The sequence below is a fragment of the Geotrypetes seraphini genome, chromosome 3, assembly GCF_902459505.1.
Source record: "Geotrypetes seraphini chromosome 3, aGeoSer1.1, whole genome shotgun sequence".
In the NCBI taxonomy this organism is placed as follows: domain Eukaryota; kingdom Metazoa; phylum Chordata; class Amphibia; order Gymnophiona; family Dermophiidae; genus Geotrypetes; species Geotrypetes seraphini.
In genome coordinates, this window is record NC_047086.1 from 130,929,809 (window position 1) to 130,957,501 (window position 27,693).

The window sequence follows — 27,693 nt, forward strand, 5'->3', positions numbered from 1 at the left end:
TTAGTGGTGTATTTAATAAAATTTGGAGCCCATTGACTAAATTTGTGAAATTATAATAATGTATATTTATCTTATCTTTCCTTTTGTTCATTTACCTTTACACATCCATGGGGGGTGAGGGGTTGGAGGGAGGGGAATAAATATTGATGGGGACATTCGGGTAACTTTATTCTTTATTTATACTATAAATTATGTTATATTATGTTATTATTATATGTAGGATAACTGAAAATCTTGAATGATATATATGTTACCTGTACAGATATTAGTGTAATGTATGTAATACCTACTGTTTGTTCATTTGTATGACACCGTTTTAGATTAAAAATCAATAAAGATTAAAAAAAAGGAAAATAAGTTAGTTTTGACATCTTTTAAATTTAGTTAGAGAAAGTTCATCATAATTGTTCTGGTAAAGTATTCCAAAACATTTGTGCTGTCACTGACAAGATATTGGTTCTTATAGAATGAAAAAAAACAAAACAAAAACATGTTAAAATGCAAAGCAATAATAGCATTGAATGTTTTTGCTTTGAAATGATATGAGACATTGCAAGCCTCTCCTGTGTTTTACATTTCATCTCACAATGAAAGCACATCCCTATCAAGCACCCTTGGACCCTGCACTTAATTATGCAGCTTGAAAACTGTCCCCCAAATGCACAGTTTTGTAAATAGAGACTCCAGTTTACTGTTAAGCTGTTGCTGTAGACAAACAAAACAAAAAGTCTGCGGCATTTTCACATGCCACATCTGTTTCATAATTTTGTTTTTCCATGTTCTTTTCTGCATCATACTATTAAAATTGCTTGCCAAGAATCAAGCTATTGGCAAAGCTTTAACAATCTTTGAACCATGTATCATACAACACGATGGTTGCCTTTTAAAATATTCATCAAAGTGAATGCAGTGAGTGAAAAGAGGCTGCAGGATTTGGCTTTTATTTGATGATGTTTCTGAAAATAAGTGAATTTGATAACTGACTGATTATTGTAATCTAAGCAAAAAAAAAAAAAAAAAAGCATGTTGCACCTTTCACCATATCACAGCAAGTAGAATGCAAACAAAAGGGAAACATATTCAGTGGGGTTTAACTTGGCAGGAAGGCTCCTACCCAGTGAAATCCAGCTGGCTATCTCTGTTGTCAGATAACCAGTTAGTGCTGCTGAATATGAGGCCAGATTTCCACAGTAGTATCCAGTTAGATCAGTGGTCTCAAACTCAAACCCTTTGCAGGGCCACATTTTGAATTTGTAGGTACTTGGTGGGCCTCAGAAAAAATAGTTAATGTCTTATTAAAGAAATGACAATTTTGCATGAGGTAAAACTCTTTATAGTTTATAAATCTTTCCTTTTGGCTAAGTCGTAATAATATTAATGTAATTTATAGCTAAAGAGATATAAGAAACTGTTTTATTTGATTTTGTGATTACGATAAATATACCGAGGGCCTCAAAATAGTACCTGGCGGGTTGCATGTGGCCCCTGAGCCGCAGGTTTGAGACCACTGGGTTAGTGCTAGGACACTCCTGGGATGGAATTTGGGCAGAGCTAGGACTTACTGGAGTAAGGGCAATTTTCAGACTGCACAAATAAAGGAGTTCTTTTACTAAGCTGTGTTAATCACTAATGCACACTTAACACAACAAAAGTAGTTAGCACATCTATATTATATTCTGTTAATGCAGGACCATGTGCTAACCAGTTACTGCCTCCCACAGTAATTTTTTAAAAATGATTGTGCACTAATGGTAACAGTAACATATGCAATGTCAGTCAGCAGGTATTGCACCAGAGACCTTTCACCTGCTGACTGATGTTGAATAACAAAATAATTGCTGTGCATATGATATATTTACCCTTATGATTAAGGGCTCCTTTTACGAAGGTACGCTAGTGGTTTTCGCGTGCGCAACAATGCCGCGCGTGCTAGACACTAGCACCTCCATAGAGCTGGTGTTAGTATTTTCCGTGTAGCGTGGGGTTAGTGCATGCAGCACTGTAGCGTGCGCTAAAAACGCTAGCGCACCTTTGTAAAAGGAGCCCTAAGTGTGTGAAACATTAGCATATGGCCATTAATGAAAATAATAGAAAAAACCTTTTGCCAGCTAGCCCTATTGTTATTTAGCCCTTTTATGTTCTTCTTTACTATAATAATTTGTAGTAGAGAATGACACGGGGACCGTTTACCACAGTACACCGTGGTCACCATAGTAAATCCGCAGGAATGGAGACATTTGCAACTGGTTTACCGCTGGAATGGGGACAAGACCTTTAACTGCCCTGCGGGAATGGGGACAAGACCTTTCACCACCCCGTGGAAGCAGTGAAAAGTCTTGCTCCTGTGGTTAAAAAAAAATTGCGCCCGTGTCAGACTCTGCATCTCCTCCCCAGCTCCCCTTGGGCCTATTGTACCTTCAGGAGCCAGCCGTGCCACGATGAAGACAGAAGGAACACAAAACCAAAGCCTGAGACCAATGTGATTTGAAGAATAAAATTACCAGACAACAAAAGGTAGAAAAAAATAAATTTATTTTATATTTTGTGATTACAATATTTCAGATTTGAAATATGTATCCTGTTAGAGCTGGTATTAGACATAACTGGGGATCGCAAAGCCCAGGCTGTGCTTCTTTAGCTTCCAGCTGGCTTAGGGCTCTCTGACCAGGGGGCAGTTGCCCTAGTTGCTCTCCCCTAAAACTATTCCTGCCATGTGTGACTGAAGTATTCTGTTAGCTTGATTTTTCTATTTAGCATTCTATAGTAATTTGGTTTGGTCAGTTTTCACAATAGTGGAGGGGATATTTGTGAAAGGCAGGGGAGACAGGGGTATTGTTGATCCATGACAATTGTACAGAATATTGTCTCTTTTTTTATACTTTCATAAAATAAGTTCAGTATAAAATCATAACTATTCGAGGCTTGTGCAGATGGGAACTGACAGTTTGTAGGGCGGGGAGGGGGACAGAGCTTGCGGGGATGGGGCAGGGACGGGGACTGAGCTCGCGGGGACAGGGCGGGAATGGTGATAAATTTTTTCCCCGTGTCATTCTCTAATTTGTAGTTCTATCCCTTCCTTCCCGAGCCTCAAGTAAGTAATGTTCATGTCAGTCACTACATGGTTTTTGTTTACCTCAGTTTTTATTATTATGGAAATCGCTTAGAAATTTTATAAGCATTGTATCAAATCTTTTAATAAACTTGTAAAAAGTTTCAAGTTTATTAAAAATTTTGATTAAAGACAAATCAAGATTTCTAAGCATTTTACAAGTTATATTAGAAGGAGGGAGACATAATTTGACAGATTTCCACTGAACAAACATTTGACTAACAGAAACAGGTCGGAATGGTGGGAGAACTACAAATTTAAAGAAAAGAATACAAAAAAGGGAGACCACAATAGGAAAGAGAGGCAGTTAGAATAATCAAAGAAATCTGACTATATTTAAGATCTGTTTAGGAGTCATATGCATCCTGGAAAAGGTAGGTCTTTAAATTTCCCTTAAATTTGGCTAAATTTTTCTCCTCCCTGATATACAGAGGTAAGGAGTTCCACAACGTAGGAGCAGGAACTGCGAAGGACATAGCCTGGTGTGAGCCAATAATTTTTCAATGACGGTATATGGAGGAGGATCTTAAGACTCGTGTAGGTTCATGCGGGATGAGGAGTTTATGAATAAAGGCCGGTTCATACGAGGGGTTGCTGAAAAGTTCTCAGTCCAACCAACAAAGTCAGGGGTAGCCTCCATCAAAGGCTATACATTTAGTCCAGTGAATTTCCACTTTATTTGTTCCGTATTTTTCTGACAGAACAAAAAAAAGTGGAAAATCACTGGGCCAAGTGTATAACCCTCAACGGAGACGGCCTCAACTTTGTTGGTTGGGCTGAGAACTTTTCAGCAGCCCCTCATAACATCAGTCCCAGTACAGATCCCTGTGGCACGCCACTATTTACCCTCCTCTAATGAGAAAAATGATGACTTCACCCTACCCTCTGCTTTCTATCCAATAACCAGTTCCTAATCTTCAACTGAACATTGCCTCCTATCCAATAACTCTAATTTTCTCAGGAGCCTCCCATGAGAAACTTCGTCAAAAGCTTTCTGAAAATCTGGATACATCAATGAGCTCACCTTTATCCACATGTTTATTCACACCTTTCAAGAAGTCAACCAAATTGGTGAGGCAAGACCTCCCTTGACTGAACCAATGCTGACTCTGTCCCATTAAATCATGTTTGTTTATGTGTTCCACAAATATATATTTTATAATTGTTTCCACTATTTTGATCGACATTGAAGTCAGGTTTACCGGTCTGTAATTTCCCGGATAAGGGTATGCTAAGACCAATTCTTACTGCAGCTTTGCAAAAGGGTCTCAGAGATAAAAGAGCAAGAGGGAATTTGTAAATTCATCCAGAGAGGTGTCTGGGTACCAATCTGAATATTGGCCATTATCCAGATAACTTTCAGAGGCAGCTTATTTCAGTGCTTGAGTTAGGATCAGCTTGAATATCCAGGTCAGACTCAGCCCACAGTAGTCAACACCTTTATATTTTCTGACCATTGTAGGCTAAATATTGGGAGGAAATATTTATCAGATTTGTGCTACTCCATATGCTAATTCAGTGTTTTTCAACCTTATACACCTATGGACCAGCAGAAATAAAAGAATTATTCTGTGGACTGGCATCGGTCCGTGGACCGGCGGTTGAAGAACACTGGGCTAAGTCGTGGGCTGGACCCCACCCATCTCTACCCAATCTCTACCACAGACCCCACCCCCATAATAGTACTAATTGCACCTTGCACGTCCCGTGCCTCATCTGGAAGCCTTCCCTCTGACATTGCAACGTCAGAGACAAGGCTTCCGGTTCAGGCACAGGATGCACTTAGGAGCCACTGTCCGTGGCTTTGTGCACTGAATCAGTTAGGAAGCGGGAGCTGGCTCGAAGATAACGCCGCATCGATCGCACCGTGGACCGGCGGTTGAAGAACACTGTTTTAGGCCTGATGTACATGCTGGCCCTGTGGACCAGCAGGAAATTTCTGTGGACCGGCACCAGTCCATGGACCGGTGGTTGAAGAACACTGTGCTAATTCATTTGTGATTCTTCTTTCTGCTTCTGTAATGAATGAGGAATTCATCAACCATTCATTTAATTTTTCAAAGCGATACTAGCAATATTATACAGCAACCTTCTAGTTTTCTGGCATTTATTTTATACCTTTCTGGGGCCAATCTTCAAAACATTTGTCTGGGTAACTTCAGGAATTACTTTTTGACATTTACTACCTGCAAATCAGTTATACTGTCTCTGGGTTTGCACGTGTAAGTAGTGCGAAAGCACATAGAAGTGGCTGATTTGGAAGGGAATAGTGTGATTTTGAAAACCTGCATCTCTGAGGGGGAACTGATTGAAGAAGTCTTCCCAGAGTCAAACATATGAAATTGGAGATGGCTTTGAAAGTCAGAAAGGTAGGATTCTTTCCCCCTCCACCAAAAAAAAAAAAAAAAAATCTTCCACAATCTAGATACAAAAGAGAAATGTGCAAAAAGTAACGTGCGACTCAAAGTAAGAGGAAATATCAAAAAAAAAATTGACCCCCCCCTCTTTTACTAACGCATAGTGCGGGTTTTAGCGCCAGCAACAGTGGTAATTCTATGAGCGTCGGAGCAGTTACCACCACTACTGGCGCTAAAACCCGCACTACACGTTAGTAACAGAAGGGGTTAATGAAGTATAAATGTATTGTTTTTCTAAACTACAGAATGCATATATTCTTTGAAGGCCCACCCAAACCATGCCGATAGTATATTTCCTTTTAAATTTCTAGTACGTGCAGGATATACCTGTTAAGAGTGCCTGTTCTTAAATCATATCTTACACTTATGTGGCGATTTATAGATGCAAATATGCTTTTTATGTGGTAAATGGCACACAGCTTTTCTAAAATGTTCTCTAATTTGTCTCTCTGATGCAAGTTAGATGGGAATTGGGGAGAGAAGCAGCATTAAGTTTTCCTATTCAAAACCGGCTCATATATGAAGTGGTTGGTTGTCTTAAGCAAAATCCATATCGTCAAAACTTTTACACAATGCTTGGAGAATAACACTCATTCAAAGGCAAAGGGGCTGTTGTTAATAAGAAACTTTAAAAAGCAAACGCTTGGTTAATGGACATAGTTCATCGCTGATGTGGTACAGTTACTAAGAAATCTCATTGTTAATGATTAGGTGAATCTAGTATTTTAGAGGGGAAAAGCTGTTCAATTAATCGAAGCATAGCAAAGGATATGTGGAAGAACACAAGGCCCATATTTTCAATTATACCTGAAAATGTATTAAGGAAAAAATGAAGAAATAGTATCAAACAGTTTAAAATTCCCATTAGTGCAGGCCCGCACTCTTTTGCACTGGAAACATTTTGCAGTCCTCAGATGCTTCAGGTTCTAGCCTGGACAGTCCAGTCCAAGATGCATACCTTTGCGAATTTAAAGTTTTTCAAGTTTCAAGCTTTATTAAAAATTTGACATTCCGCCTATCGGATTTCTAAGCGGAGTACAAATGAGTCTACATTACAAAGTAAAATCTTGGGGACATGGACTATAAGACATGCTGATATACTGGTACATCAAGGGAGAGGGGTAGAACTACATATACATTGCTTATAGGACAGAGAGACTTACCTGCTCCCAACTGGCATCTGTTCATCTTACTCGGTAGATATTTAAACAGATACTGCTAGTTGTTTATTCCTGTACTTATTGGGGAAACTTTATAGCAGTCACCTATGTGTGAAGGCCAAGGAACTATTTTTTGGCCCATATTAAAAAGACACATAGGGGATAGTTATCAAGGTGTGTTATGGTAATAACATATGTTGTTTTCCCCTTAACACACACTACAGAGGGAATTCAGAAAAGGGAACTAAGCACGTTAGCATGCACTAAAATGTTAGCTCGCTCAATTGCATTAGCACATACTAACTGCTAAAGACGCTCATAGAAATATAATGCGAGTCTGTAGCAGTTAGTGCACAATAACGTGATTGCATGAATTAATATGCTAATAGGCTTCTGCCCTCTGTTGAATCCTCCCCAAGAACATAAGAATAGCCTTACTGGGTCAGACCAATGGTCCATCAAGCCCAGTAGCCCGTTCTCATGGTGGTCAATCCAGGTCACTAGTACCTGGCCAAAACCCAAGGAGTAGCAATATCCCATGCTACCAATACAGGGCAAGCAGTGGCTTCCCCCATGTCTTTCTCAATAACAGACTATGGATTTTTCTTCCAGGAACTTGTCCAAATCTTTCTTAAAACCAGCTACACTATCCGCTCTTACCACATCCTCTGGCAATGCATTCCAGAGCTTAACTATTCTCTGAGTGAAAATAAATTTCCTCCTATTGGTTTTAGAGTATATCCCTGTAACTTCATTAAGTGTCCTCTAGTCTTTGTAATTTTTGACGGAGTGAAAAATCGATCCACTTGTACCCATTCTACTCCAATCAGGATTTTGTAGACTTAAATCATATCTTCCCTCAGCCGTCACTTTTCCAAGCTGAAGAGCCCTAACCATTTTAGTCTTTCCTCATACGAGAGGAGTTCCATCCCCTTTACCATCTTGATTGCTCTTTTTTTGAACCTTTTCTAGTGCCATTATATCTTTCTTGAGATAAGGAGACCAGAATTGAACGCAATACTCCAGATTCAGTCGTACCATGGAGCGATACAGGGGCATTATGATAGTGTGTGCTTTTTAAAATTTTTTTATTCATTTGTTACAAATTAAATAACATACTCAGGAATATCAAATTATAACCATCAACATAAATATTACAAAGAAGAAAAATAAAATCATTCAGAGAACTAGCCCACATTATCTGGTCACGAGTACTTTTCCTTTAGCAGAATAAATTTAGATAAAGAAAACACATTTAAACTTCTAAGCAGGCAGAATGTGGCTCCTATACATTTCTTCAATTATTCTCTCTAGTAGGAAAATAAAAAACCCCTAAATATTAATTCTAGGATACTGTCTGAACAGGTTTCGCTTTTAGAAAACCTTCTAACTGGACTGGATCTAAGAAGACATATTTATCACTTGCATATGAGATAAGGCATTTACCCAGTAATTTTAAGAAGAAGATCACATCCACCGCTAAGGCCTTAGGCTTGAGTGCCAAGAACTTCTTCCACTTCATTTGAGTCTGCTTAGAGACATCAGGAAAAATAAGAATTTGTTAGCCACAAAACAGAGCTTGTTTTTTAGTAAAATATAATTTCAAAACAGTTTGTCTAGCTCTATTTTGAAAACTACCAAAAGTGTGGCACGTTTTGTAATTGTGTCTTTAGATGACTCAAGAAACTGAGAGAGATCTAAATTATCAGGGGAAACTAATTTGTCAATTTTCTCCTCAACTCCCTCCTTCCTAGAAGCCCTCAGAACATAATAGAGATTATCAGGTTGAAAATTATCCACATCAGAATATTGCGAAATCTCATATACATTCTTACTAGCTCCAAAGGGGATAGGAAGTGCGTGATAGGGAAATTTAAGAAACAAAGATTACTAACTCTCATATAGTTCTCCATTCTTTCTATCTTAGTATGAAACAATACACTCTCTTTAATATTAGATAGAGCCATGCTCTTTAGATTACCCACAGACATATCCAATTGATCTAATTTATTTCCTAGCTCTGTTATTTGATTTTCATGCTCATTCATTTTAACTGTAGTATCTGAGGAGAACTGACATAATTTCAAAATTGTGTTTTGCAAAGAAGACTCAATTCTATTAAGTTAGCCATATATCATTTAAAGTGATAACTTTGCTCTTAGGGTTGTCTCCATAACCATCTGGACAGGAGTCAATCATTTAGTCTTCACCCCCACTTGATTGCTCCAAAACATTAAGTCCAGTTATATCAAAAATTTGTGAGGAAGAGGCTACATCCTCAACATTGGAGGGTGTCTCTATTCTTCCAATAAGAGTTAATGGCTGGGTAGGTGGTGAAGGGCCTCCTGAGGAAAGGGAAGCTGACTGCATACTTAAAGTTACCTGCTCTTCTGTCCTTGGTGGAGAAGAGGCCGAAAGATAGCGATCTATTGGACCCATCCCTGAGGCTAGAAGATGAATTTTTGCCTCTTACCCATGGTAGAAGGATTTAATCTCAGTACTCTCCCAATTCCTCATGGGCTCCAAAGGGGCTCATAAGGGGCATGTCCTGCCCCTTTGGCCATGCCCCTTCGGCTTGAGACCACTAGCCGCGTATCGCGGCTCCCTCTGATTTTAATGAGGCTAACAAGGACCCTTCCGTAAGCGCTGGATGCAGGGACTGCCTGCTGTGATGGCAATAGTGCTGCTGGCGGGTGGCTGCGGGGACTGCCTGTTGTGATGGCAATAGTTAGTGCTGCTGGCGGCACTGGCGGCTCCATGTTCACGGCTCCCTCTGAATTTAATGAAGCCAACAAAGATCCCTCCGTGAGCGCAGGATGCCAGGTGGCTGCGGGGACTGCCTGCTGTGATGGCAAAAGTTAATGCTGCTGGCTGCACTGGCAGCTCCCTCTGATTTTAATGAGGCCAACAAGGACCCTTCCATAAGTGCTGGACACTGGGTGACTGCAGGGACTGCCTGTTGTGATGGCAAAAGTTAGTGCTGCTGGCGGCCCATAATATGTTTTAATGTCATAAGGCACTTTGATAATTACACCTAGCAAAGAATCTAGCATTACTTTTGTTGAACTGGGAACATTGGGCCACTAGGCCATGGGCCAAAAATTTTCCCCTTAAGAAATCCATCTGACTCTGACGCCTCCAAAGAGATTCAACCCCCCCTACATATAAACTTCTTGTAGAGCTACCCTTCCTCCTGCAATGCCTGACAAAGAACTTGCCCTTCTGAATACCCCTCTCTATTCTCCTGTAGGGCCCCTGGGTCTACTTGAAGGATTCTTGCAGGATAGGCCATTTTCATACATTATGGATGAATATGTTGCCAAGGTGGCCTACCTCTTCCAAGTTCCTCCCATTTTGAGACCAAGGAAAAATTTTAAAACAGCTATTTGGTAAACTTGACTAATGCTTTGATTAATGATTCTAATGTACTTGATGTATTATCACTGTTGTGTACAGCTTTTTTCTTATTATAAACCGTTTAGAACTGAGAGGTGCTGCAGTATAAAAATAAAGTTGTTATTGTTATTATTATTATTATTGGAATGACTACAAAAACTCTCAATTAGGTTTGTGTAGAAGGAAAAGCATCCTAAAGTTGCAGTAGCCACTTTATAGGTGGCTAAATGGAAAGGTAGATTAGGGGTGCTTTGATTTAAGTGGTATTTTAGAGTAATTGAGCTCTGGACAGTGCTAAAATGGGAGCAGAGGGGACAAGATAAGCAGTGAGTGGACTTAGAAAGATTAGAGGCTAAAAAAGAGATGGCAAAATAAAAAGATGAGCAAACGGGAACACCCATACATTCAAACAGTACAGAGATGTTGGGAGGAGACTAGGGGTAAACAAAGGAATTTCCCAGGTGCCATCTATCAGAGAATGGGAGGAGTTTGCTTCTTTTCTGGTAGGGAAGGACATACTTAAGATAATAAGTACATAAGTATGACCTCTGCCGAGTCAGACCATGGGTCCATCATGCCCAGCAGTCCGCTCCCGCGGCGGCCCCCCCCAGGTCCATGACCTGTAAGTGATCTTATACCTAAAACATTCTATTCCTTAATCCTTTAATATCCTGTATGGTAACCCTCTAACTATTCCCTTCAATCCCCTTTTCCTTCAGGAAATCATCTAATCCCATTTTGAAACCCAAAATTGTACTATTCCCTACCACCTCCTCTGGTAGCGCATTCCAGGTGTCCACCACCCTCTGAGTGAAGAAGAACTTCTTAGCATTTGTTTTGAATCTGTCTCCTTTCAATTTTTGCGAATGACCTCTTGTTTTTGTTGCCCCCGCTAGTCTGAAGAATCTGTCCCTCTCTATCTTCTCCATACCCTTCATGATCTTATAAGTTTCTATCATGTCCCCTCTAAGTCTCCACTTTTCCATGGAAAAGAGCCCCAGCTTCTCTAGCCTTTCAGCATATGAAAGGTTTTCCATGCCTTTTATCATCCTTGTTGCTCTTTTCTGGACCCTCTCGAGTATCGCCATATCCTTCTTAAGGTACGGTGACCAGTATTGAACGCAGTACTCCAGATGCAGGCATACCATCGCCCGATACAGTGGCAGGAGATAACTTCCTTCATTCTGGTAGTGATACCTTTTTTGATAATGCCCAACATTCTATTCACCCTTTTTGAGGCCGCTGCGCATTGTGCCGCCGGCTTCATTGTCCTGTCCATTAAAACCCCCGTCCTTTTCCAGTTTGCCTTCTCCCAGTACCATCCCCCCCCCCCCCCATTGTGTAGTTATACATCGGGTTTCCTTTCCCTATGTGCAAGACTTTACATTTCTCCACATTGAAGCTCATATTAGCAAGTTGTCTGCCCACTCACTCAGTTTGTTCAGGTCCCTTTGTAGTTCTTTGCATTCCTCCACAGTTTTAACCCTACTGGAGAGTTTTGTGTCGTCCACAAATTTTATAACTTCGCACTTCATCCCTGACTCCAGGTCATTTATGAATATATTGAATATCAGCGGTCCCAGTACTGACCCCTGCGGGACGCCACTCGTGACCCCTTTCCAGATGGAAAGAGTATGGCCTCAGTTGATCAAGAAAGGAAAGGCATATTCCTTTAAGGAACTACAGAAAGCATATGATTTCAGCTTGGTGGACTTGCTAATATACCTTCGAGCAAGGCACTTCCTAGGTCAGAGGGAAATTAGTTAAGTTATGAAACAACTTAAGAGAGAATTAGAGAGACTATGGCTAGGGAAGTTGCCACAAGGTAACATAAGAACTGCCACTGCTGGGTCAGACCTGTGGTCCATCCTGCCCAGCAGTCCGCTCACGTGTCAGCCCTCTGGTCAAAGACCAGTGCCCTAACTGAGATTAGCCCTACTAACACTACCAGCGTAGCCCTACCAGTGTACGTCCTTGTTCAGCAGGAACTTGTCCAACTTTGTCTGAAGGGTGTTTTCCCCTATGACAGACTCCGGAAGAGCGTTCCAGCTCTCCACCACTCTCTGGATGAAGAAGAACTTCCTTATGTTCGTACGGAATCTATCCCCTTTCAACTTTAGAGAGTGCCCTCTCATTCTCCCTACCTTGGAGAGGGTGAACAACCTGTCTTTATCTACTAAGTCTATCCCCTTCAGTACCTTGAATGTTTCGATCATGTCCCCTCTTAATCTTCTCTGTTCGAGGGAGAAGAGGCCCAGTTTCTCTAATCTTTCGCTCCTCCAACCCCTTAACCATCTTAGTCGCTCTTCTCTGGACTCTTTCGAGTAGTACCGTGTCCTTCTTCATGTACGGCGACCAGTGCTGTACGCAGTACTCCAGGTGAGGGCACACCATGGCCCGGTACAGCAGCATGATAACCTTCTCTGACCTGTTTGTGATCCCCTTCTTTATTATTCCTAGCATTCTGTTTGCCCTTTTTGCCGCTGCTGCACATTGCATGGACGGCTTCATTGACTTGTCAATCAGAACTCCCAAGCCCCTTTCCTGGGAGGTCTCTCCAAGTACCGCCCCGGACATCCTGTATTTGTGCATGAGATTTTTGTTACCAACATGCATCACTTTACACTTGTCCACATTGAACCTCATCTGCCATGTCGCAGCCCATTCCTCGAGCCTGATTATGTCACGTTGTAGATCTTCGCAATCCCCCTGCATCTTCACTACTCTGAATAACTTCTTATCGTCCACAAATTTTATCACCTCACTCGTCGTACCTATGTCCAGATCATTTATAAAGATGTTGAAGAGCACGGGTCCAAGCACCGAGCCCTGTGGCACCCCGCTGGTGACACTCTTCCAGTCCGAGTATTGTCCATTTACCCCCACTCTCTGTTTCCTATGCTCCAGCCAGTTTTTAATCCATCTGAGTATTTCACCCTCTATTCCATGGCTCGTATTTTTCCGAAGTAGTCGTTCATGCAGAACCTTGTCCAATGCCTTCTGAAAGGACAGTTTGGGGTCAGGAAGGAACTTCAACATGGATTTATGAATAGCTGGGAAAAAGAGATAGGAACAGTTTGGGGCAAGGAGACCTGGGAATAGATTTTAGTGCACACTGCCAAAATTTTAATACACACAAAAATTTTAGAGAATGGTTAAAAGATATGGTATCTTACATCCCCCCATTAAGGGGCAGATTCTCAAAACTAAAATCTACCTTTAACATGCTTGCTAAACCGGTTCCAGACGATTTAATGTGCATGTATTATAGAGACAGATTATCAAAACGGTTTACCGAGGTCTTTTACAAATTTTCTAACAGTCTACAATACTGCCATGCACATGTAGTACAAGGTCATTAATATTAAAATGATCACACTGAGCGATTCTCTGTAATCATCGAGTGATTCTCTAACCTCGTTGTGCCACATTTGCGGCCATAATTTGCCAACAGGTCTAAACTGTCATTGCCTTACTTTCTGATCAGTGCCTGAATGCTGATTGGCACAGGCACTGACAAGAAAGTAAGGTTTGACAGCTTAGAACCACTACCCTCAAATGCAAATTAAATTAAAAAAGATAAAAATTGAAGATCGGCAGGAGCGATGATCACTCTCTCCTGACGCATTGCACAATTGACGTCAAGCGACCCCATACACAACCTCCCCCCCATCAATGGGAGAGCTGCCCACTCCCTCCCACCACCAAGCAACACCCTCTGACACCCCCCTTTAATATGGGGGTAGCCTAAGGGATATGGCAAATCAGAATCTTAGGCCACTCCCAGTGCATCCCAGAATGCACTGGGAGATGGGCCTAATATTCCGGTTGGCCTAAGTGCCTAAGGCCCCTGGGCCAATCAGGACCTTAGGCCCCTCCCCGGTGCATCCCAAGATACACTGTGAAGGGGAAGGCCCGCCATTCCTTTGAAGGCGGGCCTGCCAGCCGGACACAGGCAGGAACCGTCTGTCTAATGAAAACAGGTTAGGGGGGTCTGTGTGGGGTCCAGGTTGGGGGGGGGTCCATGTGGGGGTGACCTTTTGGGAGGGGTGTGGGGGGCAAACTTTCAGGGGATGGGGCAAATTTTCAGTGAGGGTGGGGGGTGTTGGTAGGAGAGACTGGGCATCCCTCCTGCCTCCAAACATTAGGGGAGGATTAATGGGGTATCAGCAAGAAGGTCTGGGAATCCCTCCTGCTGCGATCATTCGGGGGGTGTTCCAGCAAGAGGGATTGGGCATCCCTCCTGCCAGTGATATATGAGGTGGGGAGGACAGCAGCTGCGGCCGCTAAACCTATCGCAGCAGGGAGAACCCTTGCCACGATAAGCTCAGCGGCTGCGGTTGCTTACAATGTAGGCCAGCATTTTACTGGCCTACATTGTACGCATCTACCACGGGTCTAGGGAGATGCATATGGCCACCTAAGTCCACCTAAGGCTACTTCTGGGCCAAGCCACACCCACGCTTAGCCTTAGGCGGGCTTGCGGGCCTTCCTAGGTTCCTGGAAGCACCTTCATTTGTAGGTGGCCTTCCTCAGGAGGGTTGTTTTTTTTTTTTTAAAGAAAATGTGCATCCCGATTGGCTGGTTAGGCAGTAGTTGGCCACCTACAATCGGGACGCCGATTATACAATCCAGACCTGTCTGCCCAAGAAATGCTCATAGCCAGCAATCTTCAATATTCAGCTGAAGGAAATCCACCAAATATCATCCCATGCAAGATCACAACATTGTTGACTATTGTGTGCCAATGACTTCAAACTGTTTATTGGACATATCCTCAAGGAGGTGGGCATTTCCAAATGCATTTTCTTTACCTATTGAGGAATGACTTGTCTTTCAAACATGTGGCTCTTCTTCCCATCCACTTCCCTCTTTCTGTCAGGATATTGGTTAGAGAAGAGAGTAGCAGAAAAAGAGCCAGAATGATTATGAAGGCCATCCCAAGAGTCTCCAAGGGCTGCCATTGGCCCCAAGGCCTTGCATTGAAGAAAACTGCTGTAAACTGGGTGTGGGTGAACAGATCCCCTCTTTGCTTTGCTCATCCTTTGCCTGCATGGTAAAGAAATCTTGGTTGGAAACTTTTTTCTTCAGGACATGCTTTCTCATCTTTTTATCCTGTGCTCCCCTGTCCCTGAGTGCTGTGGGGAGAGGAAAAGGTGGGGACAGGAGTTGTCATTACAACAAAGAAGACTTGTTTTTGTGATATTGGCAACAATTTTTCTGTACCTCAAAATAAAAAAAAGAAAACTTACCTTGAGCTATTTTCAATTTAGCTTAGCTTAAGCTATTTTCAATTTAGCAATGACATTTAATGATTGATTGCAACTTGCTGATGTTAATATCCTGTGCAATTATGATACATATCAGAAATAATATCCTCCGGCATTGTGAAAAAGGTTTGCAAATAAAATGTGCGCCATATGAGTCAAAACTAAAATCACAGATGTATCTTATACTAAATGTTCCTGGATAAAAAAATAGTGGCATTTCCAGTTTTGTGAGGTATTACAATGCTTTTCAGTCCAGTATACTTTAAATGCAAATTCAAAATATATTTCCCTGAATTCATAGTTGATACTTATGATTGGTTTATAATTCTTTTAACATGCACTCAACATAACAAAACTCCACAGAGCTGACTAGTAAAATGAAAAGTGCTGGGGTTGCAGCGGCACTGAGGCTAAGAGATGTGTCTGTTGTTCTCCCAAGCCAAAGCTGAATCTCTAACGAGAAGTGTCTGTCCACCAGATCTGTTTATGCACTTCATTTTGGTTATTTGTCTTTCATGGCAGGAATTATTCATTTATGGGTTATTTTATAATAAGCTGTCACCTGTTTTGAGCCAGTTTTAAAATACATAAGCATCTATTTTTATAAAAGACTAGGGATAAATCAGCTGAAATTGTGGCTAAACTGAAGTTACACAAAAAAAGAACAAGGGGCCTTCAAGTTCTAAGCAGTCAAACTTCCATTTATTGAAGGACCCGACATGTCAGGGGGTCATTCAATGTAATCCATATACATGTAATCTATACAATGTAATCCATACATGGAAAGATGGCCAAATATTGACTCTCTCAACGATCATTATCCAAGGTATAGCAAGAATGAAGTTACACCTGCGTAATATGCAGGCATAATTTCACTCTTACTATACCTTGGATAATGATCATTGAGAGAGTCAACATTTGGTGTTTCTGAAACTAACGGCCACCCCACCTACCCCCACTCTGTTATCTGAAACTCCCCTACCTACCACCTCCCCTCTGCTGTAATTTAAAATCTTCAGGCAGCCATCAGCGTAACAAAGCAAGCCTCCTGCCCTTGGCCTGCTCTGGATGTGTTCTTTCTGCAGCATCCTGTCTACATGGGAAGAGGAAGCGCTGTAGAAATAACACTTCCGGGGCAGGCCGAGGGCTGGAGGCTTCCTTCATTATGCCGATGGCTGCCTGAAGTTTTTAAATTACAGCAGCGGGGAGGTGGTAGGTGGGGAAGGAGAGAACTGGGGAGAGATTGTACCACAGGATCCAGCTGAGAGGGAGAGGGGCTGGTATTGGGAATGAGGAAATGACAGATGCTACACGGGCGGGGTAGGAGGGGTTGGGAAAGCAAGAAGGACAGATATTGCACAGACTGGAAGGGATTTGGGAAGGCAGGGAAGGACAGATGCTACATGGGCTCCACCCCTGACCTCACCCCCATGATAATTGTAATGCAATTTCTTCCATTCATTTTTCATATACACACAATATAATCTTATTAATACATAATGTTAACCACAAATTGTAAAAAAAAACAACAACCCCTCACAAAGCACACTGTATGCAGAGAAAATGTTAATTACCATTGATACTCTTTTTTTTTCCCAAATTGGTCAAAACAGATGACTTTAAAATATGCAATGTCATCTCAATAACTATAGAAAAATAGACAAATACTGTATAGTGCAAAATATAGATAGCAGATATTGTTCATTGTTAGCTTCTATACCGCTACTAATGACTGGAATGTCAATTCAGAGCAGTTTGCATGAGCTTCTGTATAAGGTGATGCAATACATGAGCTTCTGTGGAGGTGTTATAATACATAATAATAATAACAGTTTATATACCGCAATACCGTGGGCTCTATACAGAGTTACAGGGGCTTCTGCAGTAGTGTTACAATACAGAGTTATTAATACCAACATAATTAAGGCTTAATCAATCAATCATCCTACTTATGTTACCGGCACATCGATCGTCCTACTTATGTATATATTCATACCAAATCAATCATCCTACCTATCTTCACATTTAATATTAGGTTTACTCAGTGGCGTACCTAGCATATGTGACACCCAGGGCCCATCATTTTTTGACACCCCCATTCCCATCTATATGAAAAATATGATTTTTAGTAACAATCTACATATCGCACAACAAGAGTGCACCTAGGAAAAGGCAGCATCTTAAACACTGCAGTGAGCACTAGAACACCAACACATACATTGTAAAACTAAACAAACCAGATACTGCACAGTCAATTGATCCAGTACAGTCGATGCTATAGAAAGCCATGGCCCTTTCATATACACAGACAGATACACCCTCACCCAACATGGAATAATCACAAACTAAAAATAGAAATATGTAGACAAAAGTTAAACTGAACTGCCATGAAACCAGACTCTGCATACAATGCAACACCACAAAAACAGTAATACATGTCCTCTAATACTATGCAAAATATAAAGACAGTAGATGTAAATTTGAAAAAACTGATATATAACAATCACCACTTTACAAATTAACAAATAAAAATAAAAATAATAATGAGAAATAAGAAAATACCATTTTATTGGACTAATCCCCGTAAGCTCGGTCCTCATCCCCACAAACTACCTGATTTCATCCACACAAGCTTTGAATTGTTTTATATTGAACTTATTATATTAAAGTATAAAAAGAAACAATATTCTGTAGAATTGTCAATTTATAAATCAGCGTCTTCTCCCCACTCTCTCTTCCCCATTTCCCATCAGCGTCCTCAGCCCACTCTCTCTCCACTTTTCTTCAGCGCACGCACATAAAAACAAGCAAGTAATTTTATATCATTTTCATTCTATTCATTCATAGAAATTAAAGTCTAAATAATGCCAGTCACATAACAAAACATGATTTTACAAAAATAATTCCCTGCACAGTCAAGCCTGCAAGGATTACTAGATGTCTTTCAGCAGCTCCCTTCCCTATCTTCCTCTTACCTTCGTGGCCAAGTCAAAATGATCTACCAACAATAAAATTTTAAAAACACAAAGCATACTGTACACAGAGAAAATGTTAATTATCATTTATATTCCGCGGGTTTTCAAAGAGGTCATGGCAGATGACTTAAGCAATGTCACCTCAGTAACAACTATACAAAAATAGACAAATATACCCCTCCCTTTTTACTAAACCGCGATAGCGGTTTTTAGCGCAGGGAGCTGCGCTGAATGCCCCATGCTGCTCTCGACGCTCATAGGCTCCCTGCGCTAAAAACTGCTATTGCAGTAAAAGTTTAGTAAAAGGGGGCCATAGTGCAAAATATAGACAGCATATATAAATTCTCAAAATGGACACATTTTGATCACTAAATTGAAAATAAAATCATTTTTCCTACCTTTGTTTGGTAATTTCATCAGTCTCTGGTTGCACTTTATTCTTCTGACTGTTCATCCAATATTTCTTCCCTTCTTTCAGCCTCCTGTATGCTTCCTCTCCTCCAGACCTCATTCCCTCCCCCAACTTTTTCTTTGTTTCATCCTGTCCCCTTCTTTCTTTCTCTCTCCATGCCCCCTTTCTTTCTGTATGTCTGCCTTTCTCTCTCTCTCTATGCCCCACTTTTTTCTTTCTTTCACCCTGCCCCCTTCTTTCTTTCTCTCTCCCCATGCCCTCTTTCTTTCTCTATGTTTGTCTTTCTCTCTCTCTCTCTCTCTCTCCATGCCCTATTTCTTTCTTTCACCCTGCCCCCTTCTTTCTCTCTCCATTCCCCCTTTCTTTATCTGTCTGTCTTTCTCTCTCTCTCCGTGCCCCATTTCTTTCTTTCTTTCACCCTGCCCCCTTCTTTCTCTCATGCCCCCTTTCTTTCTCTGTCTGTCTTTCTCTCTCTCTCTCCATGCCCCATTTCTTTCTTTCTTTCTTTCACTCTACCCCTTCTTTCTTTCTCTCTCCCCATGCCCCCTTTCTTTCTGTTTGTCTTTCTCTCTCAGTGCCCCATTTCTTTCTTTCACCCTGCCCCCTTCTTTCTTTCTGGATCCCTGTCTCCCCCCCCCCCTTTCTTTCCTTCTCCCTGCCCTCCCCCATGCCATCGCCATTGGGAAACATGCTGCTGCCACCACCGCCAGGGAAAGGCTGCCACTGGCCATCGGAAACAGGCCGGCGCCGAATTCACCCTGCTTCTCTTCCCTGCGGGCCAACCAACTCTCGCTGCCCAACGTCAATTCTAATGTTGGAGAGGACGTTCCGGGCCAGCCAGGCAGCGATTGGCTGGCCCAGAACATCCTCTCCGACGTCAGAATTGACGTCGGATGGCTAGAGTTGGTCGGCTCGTGGGGAAGAGAAGCAGGGAGGGAGAACTCGGCGCCGGCTTGTTTCTGATAACGGCAATGGCAGCCTTTCCCCGGTGGCAGCCTATTCCCCGGTGAGTGGCCAGCTTCGCACCCTCTTGGGCTGTGCACCTGGGGTGGACCCCCCCCCCCACAACCCCTCCTTGGTATATCACTGGGTTTACTATTGCAGCTAAGTACACAATATTTACACACCTCCTAAGGAGTTTGGCCTATTCAACTAAATATAGTCTATATACATGTATCTGTATTGTTTTTTTATTTTATTTTTGAAGTATTATCTTCCTCAGTCTAGTTTTCTGGGCTTCAGCCTGTGGTCTATTTATATCCTATTATAGAGACAGGAACTCATTTAGGAAAATATTAAAAACACAACTATTTGTAGATGCATTTCTTTGAGCAACTGACCTTATGTAAAGATTGAATCTGTCTGTTTTTGTTCCTATCTTGTTCTGATTTTTATAATATTTTATGCATGTAACTTTTTGTAAACCACTTTGGAAAAAAACAGTATAGAAATTTTAAAAATAAATAAATATTCCTATTGAGTTCCTGATTAGGGGAGGGGGATTAGCCAACTGTCTCATCTATGTTCTTTTATTGGCTAAAGTAGTCTATGAAGAGAATGGTCTTTATCCCTTTCTTTAACTTTTCGGTACCTTTTTCTAGTTTTAGTTCCTTCGGGAGGGCATTCCACCAGCTTGAAGCCATCACCGAAAACATTCTTTTCCTAACGCTTTTGTATTTGATTTCTCTGAAGGAGGGAATTTCCAGCAGGTGATTTTGGCTTGAGCATAGTGCACATGTTGTTGTATGCTTGTGCAGTCTGTTCGCTAGATATTGTGTTCACAGAAATGAATGATTTTGTGCGTCAGCAATAGGAACTTGAATTTCACCCTGCTTTCAATCGATAGCCAGTGTAGTTCTTTCAGTAGCGGGGTGGCACTCGTGTGCCTCGATTTTTCCCAGCAGAAATCTTGCTGCTAAGTTTTGTACCATTTGTTTTATCGTGTATTTTGGAACGCCCAGGGCAGGATTAATTCGTTGAGGCACACAAGTACACTGGACCCCCTGGCTCATGGGCACTGCCCCAATAAGCAAGGAGATGGAAATGGAACCCCCAAAAAGCTACAACTTCAACAAAATCGGGTTCCTTAATACAGCAACTGGTAAATGACACTCAATTATGGGAGGAAAAAGATTTCAAAAACCAGCTCAGAAACCGATATATAAGTAAACTTATTCTGAGTCTTATCGGTTCCTGATTTCAATCATTGATCCTTTCAATTATGGGAGGAAAATTGTTGGGTGGTTTTTTTAAGGATCGAGGATTGAAATCAGGAATCGATAAGACTCAGAATAAGTTTACTTACAGTATATGTCGGTTTCTGAGCTTGTTTCTAAGATCCTTTTCCTCCCATAATTGAGTGTCATTTACCAGTTGCTGTACTGAGGAACCCAGTTTTGTTGTCGTCATGGGCACTGCCCCCCAGGGAACTTTTTCTTCAAACAATTTCTATTCTGGTTGCACTAATTTTTAAGAGCACTTTCTGACAGACAATCCATTTAAACACAAAATTGAATTATGGAGAAGATATATCAATATATTTTTTAATTCGGGATGGTGCTGATGATAAGCTTTTAGTATTGCATCACTGGCTGAACACAAAAGACATGAGTTTGAAATTTGAGATGAGCTTTTGGTAGAACTGAGGTTTCCTTTTCAAACATCAATATAAGATACATGATTGGTACTTTTATCACTAATTTAAATCGTAAACCCCCTGACATTAATAAAATGCTGCTGTCATAGCATGTCACTGAAATGTAATTTACCTCACAGCCAGTTTTTAGGACTCAAAAGTATGTGTTCTATTCAGGAAGACCTCAGATGTCAAGCAGAAATAATGTACAATAGATTTAAGGTCAGGGGAATTCTGAGAAATCAGTCAGGAATGAATTTAAGAGAGCAAACAAATAGGATAGGAAGTTCCTTTTACATATTCAACCTAAGGGAAAAAAGATAAAGTGGTTTGCATCCCAATTTATGACCATATCTTGCATGACAATATACAGATTATTTAGACAATCCATATTTTGCAGGTAAAGATGTATTTGTAACCTTCAAGAGATACGAGGGATCTTCAAAAAGTTTCTGCACTTTTATTTTTTTTAAACACTATTTATTAAATATCTCAAAAGCAAATTACATTACTACCTGCAAAGTAAGCCGGCTTGCCTGACTGACTAGTCACATGACATTCTATGACACGCCCTCTTAATACTTCTCCCGCCTCATCCATTTCCCATGAAAATATGCAGAAAAATTTTGAAGAACCTTCGTATATGAATTTAAAAGATATTTTAGCACAATCAGCACTATCTATGTAGCAAAGGGAAAAAAGAGATACACTATTTGTATAGAGAGATACACTATTCTCTGCACCGACTCCAGTCTCAGCACATCCTTGCGATAATGTGTGCAATTCTGGAGGCCACATTATCGCAAGGATGTGCTGAGACTGGAGTCGGTGCAGAGAATGGCCACCCGGATGGTCTCAGGACTCAAGGATCTTCCATACGAAGAACGGCTTGACAAATTACAGCTATACTCGCTCGAGGAGCGCAGAGAGAGGGGAGACATGATCGAGATATTCAAGTATCTTACGGGCCGCATCGAGGCGGAGGAAGATATCTTCTTTTTCAAGGGTCCCACGACAACAAGAGGGCATCCGTGGAAAATCAGGGGTGGGAAACTACGAGGGGACATCAGGAAATTATTTTTCACTGAAAGAGTGGTTGATCGCTGGAATAGTCTTCCACTACAGGTGATTGAGGCCAGCAGGGTGCCTGATTTTAAGGCCAAATGGGATCGGCACATGGGATCTATTCACAGGGCAAAGGTAGGGGAGGGACATTAGGGTGGGGAGACTAGATGGGCCGTGGCCCTTATCTGCCGTCTATTTCTATGTTTCTATGTATTTTACGTAGGTCACTGTACCTGCCATAGTTAATTTTTACCCAAGTTTTAGGGCTCCTTTTACAAAGCCGTACTAGGGCCTTAATGCGCGGAACAGCGCATGCTAAATTGCCACACACACTAGCCACTACCGCCTCCTTTTGAGCAGGTGGTAGGTTTTCAGCTAGCGCGCACGCGCGCTAAAACCGCTAGCGTGGCTTTGTAAAAGGAGCCCTTAGTGTTGTCCTTATTCGCCATACCTTTTTGAATCCCTGGTGGTCCAGTGATAATTCGGGCAGGAGCAAGCTTTCCGCACTCCTGCCCTGCGCTGAGCCTTTCCCTCCCTGAATGGATGCCTGAGTTCTCATGACCCAATGGTATACCAGATTAGGAATGAGCTTTTTGCGCTCTTGCCCAGCCCTGAGCCGCTCCCTGAATGGCAGTCATCAGTTCTCGCGGGACTCCCTTTTTTTTGGGGGGGGGGGGGGAGGTACCTCATCTTATACTTGGATCGACTTATATTCGAGTATATACAGTAATTCTAAATTGCTAAGATTTGTCCTGGTCAAGAAACAATTTAAAATAACAGAAAGAAAACCATATTGCAAAGAAGAACCTACAATTACAGGAATGTCATCTTTAATCTTAGTTAATCAAGGAAGGCACAGTGAGAAGTCAACTATAGCTAGAGGTACTCAATAGTCAACTTCAATTAAATACAGAGAATTCAAACATGAAATTGCATTATAAATTAGCTTCCAGTGAAAGAAAATCAATTCTCATGCAAAATCAAACTTGAAAGACCATTATGTTAAATATTTCTGCAGGGTAGCTTTGGGCGGGAAAGGATTTAAAGGGAGGTCAAATTCTGAAAAATGGAAGACATTAGTTACATGTCTTCTTGTGGCAACTAACATAAACATAGCCCAATTTAATTTGTTTTAAGCATCATATAAAAAAATGCCACTGTTAAGCCAAACCTACAAATAAAAGTAAAGTGTGTGCAGTGGTTAGAGCTACAGCCTCAGCACCCTGAGGTTGTGGGTTTGAATCCCATACTGCTGCTTGTGACCCTGGGCAAGTCACTTAATCCCCATTGACCCAGGTACGTTAGATAGAGTGGGAGCCCACCGGGACAGTTAGGGAAAAATTCTTGAGTACCTAAATAATTTGTAATCCACATAGAATTGTAGGATATGTGGAATATAAATTTTTTTAAAACAATTCTAAGCCCTGACATCCAGAACTTAGGACAGATTTGGGGTCCATTTGCAAAGGAATCTGGCTATCTAACAACAGATTTAGGAAGGTAAATGCATGCAAGATAACTTTAACCTTGACTAATCAAACTGTTTAGTTTGCTAGATGCTATAAAAATGGACATTCTCAGGAGCAATATTAGGTTGCTCTATCATATTTTATCTGGCAAGAATTAAGCTTATTTTTAATTATAAGCCTCTTTCTCACTGGAAGCTCCCCTCACTATCATTTTTTAAACCAACATTGGGCCAAAAAAATATTTTTCCAAATACCCTACCTCCCATTTTACTGTGATGAACAGGGACTCTTCCCTAACCTTATCCATGATCCAAGCACTGAAATGACCATATCCCCACATACCCAGACCTTCTTCAGTTGTATCCCTGAATCCTTTCATCCCCACCACAACTCCCCACAAGTGGCATAAACTCCCCCAACCCTCTCATATGCCCATCCACAAACCAACGATAGTAAAACAAACTCCCCCCAGACCTGGATCCCTCTCACTCCCACCTTTACCCTTCCAATAGTAAACTAAACTCCCTCTTCTCAGGTACTAGAGTAGGGCTGCCCAATTTCGGTCCTCGAGATCTACTGGCAGGCCAGGTTTTCAGGATATCCACAATGAATATGCATGAGAGAGATTTGCCTGCACTGCCTTCTTGGTATGCAAATCTCTCTCATGCATGTTCATCCTAAAACCTGGCCTACCAGTAAATCTCGAGGACTGGAATTGGGTAGCCCTGCACTAGAGCATTCTCATTCCCCAAATTGATAGAAATAGTGTGGCAGCCGTGTTAGAAAACAAAAACAAAAAGAATCTAAGTGATAACTTTTTTATTGGACTAACTGGAGCATGGTTAGAGTAGCTTTTGCATGTAATCCTTCTTCTTTGATCTGATACTACAGAGGGATTGGCCTTTCAGCTACAGATCTCAAATTTACTTCTCCAAACAGGTTGAGCTTTCCCCTCAACCTGGGGGCACTCTGGAGTACTGAAACCTGCCAAAACCATTGAAAAATACTGAAAATAATAATAAAAAATAATAGAACAGATCAGAAAGACTCCTTCCAGCTCACTTGCACAAGGAAAACCTGAAGGGGGCAATAGAGTTCTCTGGTGAAGGAGAAGGAATCAAAAACCTGTAGTGGATTCCTTCTGCACAGCTCACAAGCATGGGGAGGATACCATATAATCTAGAACAGTGGTCTCAAACTCAAACCCTTTGCAGGGCCACATTTTGGATTTGTAAGTACTTGGAGGGCCTCAGAAAAAAAATAGTTAATGTCTTATTAAAGAAATGACAATTTTGCATGAGGTAAAACTCTTTATAGCTTATAAATCTTTCCTTTTGGCTAAGTCTTAATAAAAAATATTGTAATTTATAGCTAGAGACATATGATCAAGATACTGTTTTATTTTACTTTTGTGATTATGATAAACATAGCGAGGGCCTCAAAATAGTACCTGGCGGGCCACATGTGGCCCCCAGACCGCAAGTTTGAGACCACTGGTCTAGAATGACACACCTAATGCACTAGAAAAAAGGAATATTGATGCTCCTGTATAAGACTCTGATGAGACCTCATTTAGAACAATGTGTACAATTCTAGAGACTGCAACTTCAAAAAGTTATAAACAGGATGGAGTCGGTCCAGAGGAAGGCTACTAAAATGGTGCATGGTCTTCATCATAAAGCATATGGGGAAAGACTTAAAGATCTCAATATGCATACTTTGGAAGAAAGGTGGAAGATACAGATATGATACAGATGTTTAAATACCTATGTGACATAAATGAGCTTGAGGCGAGTCTCTTTCATTTGAAAGGAAGCTCTTGAATGAGAGGGCATAGAATGAAGTTAAGGATGGTAGATGACTAGAATAGTTTCCTGGTAGAAGTGGTGGAGACAAAGTATCTGAATTCAGGAAAGCATGGGTTAGGCACGTGAGATTTCCTAGGGGGAGGAGGAGACAGTGGATGCTGCAGATGGGCAGACTGGATGGGCCACTGGCTCTTATCTTCCATCATGTTTCTAGCTTAGAAAAGGTAGGATATGCTGGGATTCTGGTCAGCCTCTCTCATTTCTTATCTCTATTTCTTAAATACTTTACTTAACTTTCTCTCCATCACTCTAATATCTTAATGAGTAAATAGAAACTTTAATGACTTTATTCTGTCCGTCAGCCAGGCGGAGCATGTCCAACATGTTTCTCCAAACAAAAAACAGCTTTTTCAAGGACTTTTTTTCATAGGGGAAGGATTTCTCCTGTGAAAAAAAGATGGAAATGAACATTCTACTCTCCTTAAATAGTTCATAAGACCATTAACTCTCCAGCACTGCCATAAAAGTGTTTATTATATCCAGAGAATGAATAGTGAGATTGTATAATTCTTGGGATAAAGAACAGCAGTGCAAATGATATTGTGATTTAGGGATTCTGATCGGAGCATGATGTGGAGTTAGAAGAAGGGTGCCTTAGTATTTTGATTAGGGTGAGGCGAAAAGGGTTTGATTCTATAAGTGGCGCCTAACGGCACCTAACTTCTAGGCACTGGTCAGAACGGTTGTCAATCGACCACTAGATGCTGCATATAGAATCATGCTTAGTGGCACCTAGGAATGCTTAGGCATTGCTAGGCATCCCTTGCCTAATTTACTGGTGCCTAACTACGACGCCTAGCAATACGTAAGTCAACCACACTTATTCTCCGCCTCTAACTATGCCTACTTTTCAGGTAGGCATTGTTTGGCGTTGGAGGGCACCTCAGCTTAGGCATCGCTAGGTGTCATTTGGATATCTACGCGCAACCTAAAGTATTAATTTAACCCCTCCCCTTTTTTTTACTAAACCACGACAGTGGTTATTAGCGCAGGGAGCCACGCTGAATGTTCCGCGCTGCTCACGATGCTGAAAGGAACTCTATGGTCAATTACCATGCCATTTAACCCCTTTAAAAAAATTAAGTTGCTCACAAATTTTAATTAGGTATCACTAGGCATCCATGATTAGGGCACCCAGCTGTGCCTAACCTAGGTGCTGTTTATAGAATTAGGCCCCAAAAATGTCAGAAAGCTAGCAAATGTCTCCAGTATATAATCTTATTTTAAACAGGAGGGAAGGAAAAAGCACACACTTTTTGAACACCTGAAGCAAGTGGGGTGATGAGCAGCCAAATGTAAGGTTGTTCCGGCATGTACCTTCTCACTGCGACTTTACACGCCACTCTGCTTGTTTCAAGCCATTTATGCTCAATGACACGTACATTGTTTTGCTCATATTTTTATCTTTGTACCCTACATCATCCAGACCCCTGAGGAAGGCGGTCTTGCCGAAACACGGACCGTGTAGGGTCCATCAGGACAATCAAATGTGTATTACTAATTCAGACTTTTATTTGTATTTTTATTGTGAAGAGTGAATAAAATCATCTTTCAGGACATCTGTTGTTTTCATCTTTGGATTGTTTTTATTGTGGATCATTGGGTCTCCCTTTTTGTTTGTTTGTTTTTTGTTGTTTTTTTTGTGATGTACCTTTACCTACCTCCATATTGCACAGTCAGTTTTTTAAAATGCCCATTTCCATGCATAAAGCATGGTTTCACCCAGAGATATGCTTTGGAAAATTAGCCTATCTACACCTATTTTTTTGAATCTGTAAAAAAAATACATAATCGCAAACAATCGCAGAGTCTGCTCCCATGGTTTATCCATCTCTTTTTGTCATTTCTCTTATATATGTAGTTTTACCAATACACTCCTGCTTATTTAAATAATCACATGACTATTTTAGTTTTTTT

The 27,693-nt window shown here is 41.2% G+C and overlaps 1 long non-coding RNA gene across 9 annotated transcripts in view; it reads right to left on the reverse strand.

Moving 5' to 3' along the window:
• The window catches only part of LOC117357979, a 168,215-nt gene that overhangs the window by 48,385 nt on the left and 92,137 nt on the right, over positions 1-27,693 (reverse strand). For 4 of the 9 annotated variants that reach the window (XR_004538924.1, XR_004538921.1, XR_004538919.1 and 1 more), the window contains 2 exons: positions 14,897-15,131; positions 8,133-8,214 (listed from right to left, as the gene is read on the reverse strand). The exons of 3 other annotated variants lie outside the window; for them this stretch is intronic. This is a non-coding gene — a long non-coding RNA (uncharacterized LOC117357979). Of the gene's footprint in view, positions 1-8,132; positions 8,215-14,896; positions 15,221-27,693 lie in introns of all 9 variants that reach the window. 2 more of the 9 variants (XR_004538923.1, XR_004538920.1) reach the window with 2 other exon arrangements.